Source organism: Dama dama, chromosome X, assembly GCF_033118175.1.
Source record: "Dama dama isolate Ldn47 chromosome X, ASM3311817v1, whole genome shotgun sequence".
Taxonomy (NCBI): Eukaryota; Metazoa; Chordata; class Mammalia; order Artiodactyla; family Cervidae; genus Dama; species Dama dama.
Genome location: NC_083714.1, coordinates 84,847,614 through 84,857,288, shown reverse-complemented (window position 1 = coordinate 84,857,288; position 9,675 = coordinate 84,847,614). Strand labels below are relative to the sequence as shown.

At 38.6% G+C, this 9,675-nt stretch overlaps 1 pseudogene; it reads right to left on the bottom strand.

The window, feature by feature from the left end:
* Positions 1-5,145: 5,145 nt before the first annotated feature.
* LOC133052305 (large ribosomal subunit protein P1-like) lies at positions 5,146-5,493 on the bottom strand (annotated as a pseudogene).
* Between the last annotated feature and the right edge of the window lie 4,182 nt (positions 5,494-9,675).

The window sequence follows — 9,675 nt, the reverse complement described above, 5'->3', positions numbered from 1 at the left end:
TTGCAGTCCAAGGGACTCTCAAGAGTCTTCTCCAACACCACAGTTCAAAAGCATCAATTCTCTGGTGCTCAGCTTTCTTTCTAGTCCAACTCTCAGATCCATACATGACTATTGGAAAAACCATAGCCATGACTAGATGGACCTTAGTTGGCAAAGTAACGTCTCTGCTTTTTAATATGCTGTCTAGGTTGGTCATATCATTTCTTCCAAGGAGCAAGCATCTTTTAATTTCATGGCTGCAGTCACCATCTCAAGTGATTTTGTAGCCCCCCCAAAATAAAGTCTGTCACTGTTTCCACTGTTTATCCATCTATTTGCCATGAAGTGATGGGATCAGATGCCATGATCATAGTTTTCTGAATGTTGAGCTTTAAGCCAACTTTTTCACTTTCCTCTTTCATCAAGAGGCTCTTTAGTTCTTTGTTTCTGCCATAGGGCTGATGTTTTCTGCATATCTAATTTATTGATATTTCTCCTGGCAATCTTGATTCCAGTTTGTGTTTCTTCCAGCCCAGAATTTCTCATGATGTACTCTGCATATAAGTTAAACAAACAGGGTGACAATATACAGCCTTGACGTACTCCTTTCCCGATTTGGAACCAGTCTGTTGTTCCATGTCCAGTTCTAACTGTTGTCTCTTGACCTGCATACAGATTTCTCAAGAGGCAGGTTAAGTGGTCTGGTATTTCCATCTTTTTAAGAATTTTCCAGTTTGTTGTGATCCACACAGTCAAAGGTTTTGGCATAGTCAATAAAGCAGAAGTAGATGCTTTTGTGGAACTCTCTTACTTTTTTGATGATCCAACAGATGCTGGGAATTTGATCTCTGGTTCCTCTGCCTTTTTTAAATCCAGCTTGAACATCTGGAAGTTCACAGTTCATGTACTGTTGAAACCTGGCTTGGAGAATTTTTAGCATTACTTTGCAAGTGTGTGAGATGAATTATTATTTACATAATACTTAAATTTAGAACTCACATAACCATTCCTGTTCCCATCTACCCCACTCTTTCCACTCTCATAACTAACCATTTTATTAGTTTCTGATATGTCCTTTTAGTGTTTTTTAATGGCTCAGAGGGTAAAGAATCCACCTGTAATGCATAAGACCTGGGTTCGATCCCTGGGTTGGGAAGATCCCCTGGAGAAGGGAATGGCTACCCACTCCAGTATTCTGGCCTGGAGAATTTCATGGACAGAGGAGCCTGGCAGGCTACAGTCCATGGGGTCACAAAGAGTTGGACACAACTGAGTGACGTTTCCTTTCACTTTCACTCTCATATAGATACAAGCAAAAATAAATATATATTTTAATTTCTCCCCTAACTTATACAAAATGTACCTTATTACTTCATACTATTCTGCATCTTGCTTTCTTCACCTAAGTACATCCTGAAGATATATCAGTGCTTACAGAGCTTTCCCATTCTTTCTTACAACTTCATATATAGTATAGCATTCTATTGTATACTATAGTTTTTAAAATTTAATCCCCTATTGTTGGACATGTAAGTTTTTTCCTGTCATTTGCTATTATAAGCAATGAGAAAATGTACCTACATTATCCATAAAGTACAGAAGTGTCCTTATTGTGAATAGATTTGCATAAATAAAACTGTTAGCTCAAAGGTAAATCCATTAAATCTTTGTTCCACTTAGAGTTTTAACCCACCTATAGTGTGAGGAAGAGATTGAACTTTATCTTTTTCTGTAGTACAGCTACCTAGTTGTATCAACACCATTCATTCAAAAAATAAAGTCCATGCTTAATGCACTGATTTGATTTTGTACTAATTTTCTCTATGTGTTTGGTTCTATGCTGGACTTTCTTTTTTGTCCCAGTGGTCTGTCTACTCATATTGTAGTGACTCAGTGTTTACTTTTAAAATTTTGCAAGTTCAGCTCAGCATGGTTTTATTAAGGAGGGTGCAGGTAGTGTAACAAAGAGACCCAAGACTGAACACAGGTAGTTTAACAAGATAGAAGTTGGTTTTTCTCTTATGTTAACAGGGTAGAGGTAAGTGGTCCAGGGCTGGTAAAGAAGCTCTGCCATGTCTGAGTCCAAGGTGGCTGCTTCATCTTTTGTTATCTCCTAGCCAGCAGGATGGGGGAAAGGGCCAAAAGAGAACATGAACTTTCCATTTTAGTGTCATATGTGGAATAGCTCACACTGATTTTTCAGAACTTGGTCACTTGGCCGCTTCAAGTGGCAAGGGAGATGAGGAAATGTAGTCTCTCGCTGGATAGCCATCTAGCTGGCTAAAATTTAGGAGTTCTATTAGTAAATAGGGGGAAATGGTTTCTTTTACAATGGTGACCTAATACTAAGGACTCTGACACTGAAGGTATTGAGGCACTGTTACCTGAAGAATGGCATAAATTCTTCCCTCCCAGGGACCAGTGCAAAAGTGTCTAGGGTTCCTATAGGCTTTACTTTCCTGCCCTCACAACACTGGTGCTTTTTTCCCCATCAGAATCATTTACTGTTTGCTAGGGCTGCTATCTCTCTCTCTCTCTCTCTCTCTCTCTCTCTCTCTCTGTTCTCATATGTGTGTAGGCTTTTTTCTTTTGCTTTGTTCTTTTCTTATTGCTTTATTCACATGTCCTTGGAGATAACAATTTTTTTCTGAGGCAACTCGTGGGACTTGTTAATGAATTAATTGGCAAAAAGTGGCCTCCCAGAAAACAAAAACAAGAACCTGTTTATACCTCTAAACTTTCCACATCTCTTTCCTTGTTATCCCACTTGAATGTGATAAAGAATGGGTAGCTTAAGTGACCCAAATAAGTGACCCTTTTATATTTGCAGAAGGTGAAATTTACATATGACATGAGATCTGGGTTATAGAAACTGCTATGCTAAAGGATAGGGATAAAAACAAAAAGGAAAGATCCTAAAGCCTTAGAGACCATATTAACTAGACTGGGATACTTTAGAGAGTGAAAGGAGGCACTAAAGTAATTCAATATACATATGAAATATTTACCTATTTATCAACAAATTGGCTTTACTATATTCGTAGACTATAAAACAGTACTGTTAAAAACTAATTTCAAAAATAAAATTCTTTCTAAAAGTAAAAACATATGTCACTTCACATTAAAGCAAAAAACACTTATTTGTATTGATTATTTGAACATTAAAAAGTAACACAAACAGAAGAATTTTTGGTATATATCCACATACTTTAATTGGTTTCTTAGCCACACCTGTCTCTAACATCACACTGTCAGTGTTTCTCTGAAAATGTATTTTTCCATATGATTGTGATATTTTAATTTTTTTATAAAATTGTCTTTAACTTGTTTCACAGTTGCATTTTTCATAAAATTGCCTGCAGTTTGTCTCATAGTTGCAAATTTTTATAAATTTGAAATGGCAAACATCTTCAATTGACTCTTCTCATCACAATGTTTTTAACTGAGAAAACACCCTCCACAGAAGAAAAAACAATTCTACTAAATGGAAGACATTCTCAATACTAATATTTTTTTTTCAATACTAATATTTTTATTAGAAATGGATATATACTTCAACTCAAATATATTCACAGGTTCTGTCTTTTTGCTTCCATTCAGAGTACCTTTCCTTGACTAATGTTTTTATAAGACAAAATCTTTCCAATAAGTTATCTCTACTTTTAATTACTTTGACCGTTTGACAAATTTAGATACTGAAAAATTTTAGAATGTCTCAATTTCATTCCATTCTGGAGCAGATATCCATTTACCTAATTAAAAATACAATCCTCCTTTTTATGCAAAATCTAAAAAGAAATGATACAAATGAACTTATTTACAAAACAGAAACAGACTCACAGACTTAAGAGTACAAACTTATGGTTATTGGGGGGAGGGTAGGGGGGAGGGATAGTTAGGGAATTTGAGGTCTATATGTACACATTCCTACAGAAAAAAGAATCCTCAGCAAAAGATTTTCCCTACAAGTTGAGATATCTATAAGAAGAGTTATATAGTTTCAAAATCAAATGTTGTACACCATGAAGGATTGTCAGTCTCCAGTCTTCCTTGACTGATTGTCAGTCTCCATACCTTCCTGTCTACAAGGTGTATGTATTAGTTTTCTCTTGCTATGTAACAAATTTAACAGTTTAAAGCAACATCCATTTATTATCTCATAGTTTCTGTGAGTGAGGAGAATGGGCTCATCTTGGTTGGATAATCTGCTCAAAGTCTCATTAGCCTACCATCTAGGTGTTGCCCACGTGTTGGCCAGTCTCATCAGAGGTTCAGCTAGGAAAAGATCCACTTTTCTCAGAATGGTGGCAGACTTCATTTCCTTACAACTGTAGTACTGAGGTTCTTGTTTTCTTGTTAGCTATTTACCAAGAGCTGCTCTCAGCTCCTAGAGGCCACCTGTAGATCCTTGCTATGTGGCTCTTTCCATAGTCCCTTACACAACATGGCAGTTACTTCAAAGTCAGCAAAGGAATCTCTCTAGTGTACGTCTGCAAGAAGCACTCATATCTACCTTGTAATCTAATTATAGGAGTGACATCCCATCAACTTTGGCATATTCCATTGGTGAAAAACAAGTTGCAGGCCCTACTCACTCAAAGGGATAGGATTATACAGAGATGTGAATTCCAGAGGGTGAAGATCATGAGAACCATCTTATAATTCCTCCCAAGGTTCCCTGGGAAACACTCTGAGTTTGAGATTTGTGGATAGGTGGATTACTGGGGACTGCTTTTGGGAACAACAACTGTAAAGGAGTGAGGAGTAATGACCTATATGGGAAAAGAATCTAAAATAGAGTGGATGTGTATATATGTGTAACTGACTTACTTTACTGTACTACTGAAACTTACATAACATTATAAATCAACTATACGCCAGTAAAATTTTTTTTAATTTTTATATATAAAAAAAGATTGGATAGAGAGGAAAAAGTTGCAATTTGAGGTTGCAATCTCACAGAGTGAGATAGTCTTTCAGAAGTGTTCTGAAATGAAGCAAAGGAACTAGGCCTTTGTGACCTTCACTGAGCAACCACTGCATGTGGGCTGCCCCTGAGAAGGGGGCATAACCTTAGGCAAGGCAGGTTCAACACAGGACAATTTCTTTCTTTCTTTTTTAGCAGCAAAGAGCTCAGGTTTTTATTGAATGTGTTACTAAAGAAGTTTAGTCAAAAAGACCAAAGCCCATGTTATCATCAGACTCTTAAAATTCTTCTTTCTTTGCTTCTACTTTCTTGTCCTCAGCTGAGGCAACAGTGTGGGTTGGGCAGGACCACCTATGGGTGCAGCACCAGCTGCGGGCATCAAGTCCACCAGCCCCCATGTTGTAGATGAGGCTCTCAATGTTGACATTGGCCAAAGCCTTTGCAAACAAGCATGGCCAGAAATGCTCAACATTTACTGCTGCTTTAATGAGGGCATTGATCTTATCCTCAGTGACCTTGACCCTCACCTCATCGCCGCGCAGGATGAGGACTGAATAGATGCAGGTGAGCTCCAAGGTGGAGGCCATAGTGCAGGCAAATACTAGACGGGGGCTGCTTGGAGTGGTGCTAGTCACCCAGATGAAGTGAGGGTCTCACCACAAAATGGCCTTAGCTGCCTCAGAAGGACCAAGCACCTAAGCAGCAGCAGAGGAAAGGGCAACACAGGACAATTTCTGAGGAAGTACTCAGTCGTGAGTGGTCAGCAACCAATATTTTCCAGCAGCTAGGAATAAGTGTCTCATTTCTTTTTTTTTTTTTCCATTTATTTTTATTAGTTGGAGGCTAATTACTTTACAATATTGTAATGGTTTTTGCCATACATTGACATGAATCAGCCATGGATTTACATGTGTTCCCCATCCTGATCCCCCCTCCCACCTCCCTCTCCATCCCATCCCTAAGTGTCTCATTTCTAAAGGAGGGGCTTGAGGGGGTTGAGGGATGGGGGTGGTGGTATTTCTAAGTGACATGTCACATGGCCACTACACTTGTTTAACCATAAAATCTCCTTATCGGTACATATATTTCCCAAGTATTTTGACTAAGATTTAATTGAATTTGTAACAACAGAAGTATTCTAAGGTTTCAGAACTCTATTGGTAGGTGGGTCAACAAGGGAGGGGCAACTCAGAAAAAAGTGGTGGTTTTGATATATGATGTCAAGGGTGGGTGAAGGGGATAGAGTTTGGTGGATGAGAGCTCTTTCATACCTTTTATTTTTTAAATCTCAGTTCAGTTCAGTCACTCAGTCGTGTCCAACTCTTTGCAACCCCATGGACTGCAGCATGGCAGGCTTCCCTATCCATCACCAACTCCCGGAGTTTGCTCAAACTCATGTCCATCGAGTCGGTGATGCCATCCAACCATCTCATCCTCTGTTACCCCCTTCTCCTCCTGCCTTCAATTGTTCCCAGCATCAGGGTCTTTTCCAATAAGTCAGTTCTTCGCATCAGGTGGCCAAAGTATTGGAGCTTCAGCTTTAGCATCAGTCCTTCCAGTGAATATGCAGGACTGATTTCCTTTAGGATTGACTGATTTGATCTCCTTGCAGTCCAAGGGACTCTCAAGAGTCTTCCTCAACATCACAGTTCAAAAGCATCAATTCTTTGGCGCTCAGGTTTCTTTATGGTCCAACTCTCACATCCATTTTTAAACCTGGGGTATATTTATTTATTTTTGGCTGTGAGCAGGGTTTCTCTTCTTGGGGCAAGCAGGAGCTACTCTTCTGTGCAGTGCACGGGCTTATTTTGAGGGCTACTCTTTCTTGTGGGGCATGGGTTCTAGGGCACATGGGCTTCAGTGGTTGTGACTGGAAGGCCCACTAGGTGTGGTGCACTGGCTTAGTTGCCTCTCAACATGTGGAATCTTCCCAGACGGGGGATGGAATCCATGTCCCCTGCATTGGCAGGCAGTTTCTTTACTACTGGACCACCAGGGAAATCCTCATACCTTTTAATAGCATGCAAAATATCATGCAGGTCCAGGCTAAGATATTAAATTTCCAAATCCAAAGATATATTTCAGTAAAATAGAACAGAATATTTTAGAAGCTCTCAGAAGCAGGATGAACTTTAATAGGGGGGAAAATCTAAAGTCCTGTCTAAGTTTAGAAATTACTTGTATATATGAAGAAAAGTGTTGCTATGGGTAAAAAAGTAGTTCATGTGAAAAAATATCTAAGTTTAATTTAGATTTTATCTCTATGACATGACAGTTTTATCTCTATGACATGACTGAGAAAAATGATAATGTAACCTTTAAGCTGAGTTAAGTCTATGCTACTGTAAATGATAGTTCTAGTGTATCCTGTGTTAACCAGATCTCATCTGTGCTCAGTTTAAAGTATTTTATAGCACACATATAGAAAAATGCACGAATCACAAATATACAGCTCAATGAATTTTCACAAAGTGGACATACCCACTGGAGTGACCAAATGTTCCAATTTCCCTAAAAGTGTCCTGGTTTCAGCACTGAAAGATTTGTATCTTGAGAAACCCCTCGGTTCTGAACAAACTGGGTGGTTGGTTACCCTAATTCACTCAGATTAAAAAACAGAACATTATCAGCACCCTAGAAGCCCTCATATGGATTGTCAGTCACTATCCACCCCTCTTCCCCAAAGGAAATAACTATCCTGACTTCTAACACCGTAGATTATTTTGAGGTCCTCTATTTTAATATGAGCACAGCAAACTAAAGAGCAGAGGTTAAAACCTCATAGCTCATGGGCTGAATCCAGCTGGTAGACGTTCTGTTTGAGTTATGCAATACTGGCCTGTAGAGTCTTTTCTTTTTCTCCATGTACTTTATTTGAGGGACAGTGCTAAGAGTTTTAATACAGGTATAGATTCATGTAACCCTTATCACACTCAGAATACAATGTGTTCGATTGTCACAAAAATCTTCCTCATGCATCTCCTTTGTAATCACATATTCCACTGGCTCCTAGTCCTTGGCAACCAATGATCTGATCTCCATCTCTCTAGTTTTGCCTTTTCCCGACTGTCATACATTTGGAATCTTACACACCAGGTAACTGGTCAGTGTGCCTTATTTCATTCAGCATAATACCCTTGAGGTTCATGCAAGTTGTTACTTGTATCAATAGTTTATTCCTTTGTATTGCTGGGCAGTATTTCATTGTAGGAACATACTTCTTTTTTTGCTTATCCATCCAAGGACTTCTGAGTTGTTTTCAATTCTGAGCAATTATGACTAGAGCTACTATAAACATGTGTGTACAGGTTTTTTTGGTGTGTGCATGAACGTGAATCTTCATTTCTCTAGGGTAAATACCTGGGAGTGGGATTGCTGGGTCATATTCTAAGTATAGGTTTAATTTTATAAGAAACTGCCAAGCTGTTTTCTAGAGTGGCTGTACCATTTTGCATTTCTACCATCAGTGTAGGAGAGTTCCAGTGGCCCTCCATCCTTGTCAACACTTGGTATTATTATTTTTATTTTAGCTACCTTAATAGATACAAACTTGCATCTCATTGCGGTTTTAATTTGCATTTCCCTAATAGCAAATGATATTAAACATTTTCTTATGTGCTAATTTGTTATCTGTATATTGTATTTAGGGAAGTGTCCATGAACACAGGAGCCTGGTGGGCTACAGTTCATGGTGTTGCAAAGAGTTGGACAGACTGAGCAATTGAGCATGCACACACTAAATCCTTTGACCGTTAAAAAAATTGTTTCCTTAACATTGAGTTTTGAGAGTTCTTTATATATCATGAATTCAAGGTAACAGTGTTCACAACAAATAGCTTCTCATAGCTCTTTAGGATAAAAATCACATCTTTATCATATTTGTTAAGTCCACGGGATCTGGCCTCCCCTTGCCTTGCCTCATCAGTATAATTTTAGACCTCTCTTCCTTCAACTCTATTTTTCAGCAACGTTGGACTTTTTATGTTGTCTCGTACTCTTTCCCATTTTAGGATCTTTGCATATCTGATGCTCCTTCAAATTTGTAGTGGAAAAAGCTTCCTTATCTTTTTTGAGCTTCCGTGTTCTCATCTGTAAAACAGAGATAATAACAGTACCTACTTCAGAAAGCTATTGTGAGGAGTAAATGGGTCAGGTATGTTCAATCCTTAGTACAGTGTCTGGCATACACAAGCGCTGAATAATTGGGAACTGTTATTAAATTCAGTCTGTCAGATTATATGCTTGTTTTAGTTTCTTTGCTGATACCCTTGGTTGCTATTCTATCTTATGCAAAAGGAATTGCTTCCGACTACTACAGCAACCCAGGTGGAGTGAAATGAGTGCTAAAGGTATGCAGAGCTGATGACCAGGAGGCCAGCAGGCCCATCAGGGTCTCAAATTCAGACTCAGTTGGAAATAACTCCATGGAGATTTCCCAAATATGCACTGACAGGATTGAAAGAAACGAATGCTTATAACTTTTAACTTGTGTCTCAGTACCAGTGCACTATGAATTAATATTTCTTACATCTTACCCGGATCTTGAGTACCGCGTGGAAAGTTTTTATGTTTCTTTTTTTTTTTTTTTTAGTTTTTATGTTTCTGACTCAAATTATTTCATTCCAGCCAACTCTGTAAGTATGTTGGACCCGAGTGCCTGGTCCTGAACAGGGGTATCGGTACTATACTATAGTTAGGTGTATGAACTCTACACCGTAACTGTCTAGGTTTGAATCTACCATTTACAAGACCTGAAACTCTAAGCAACC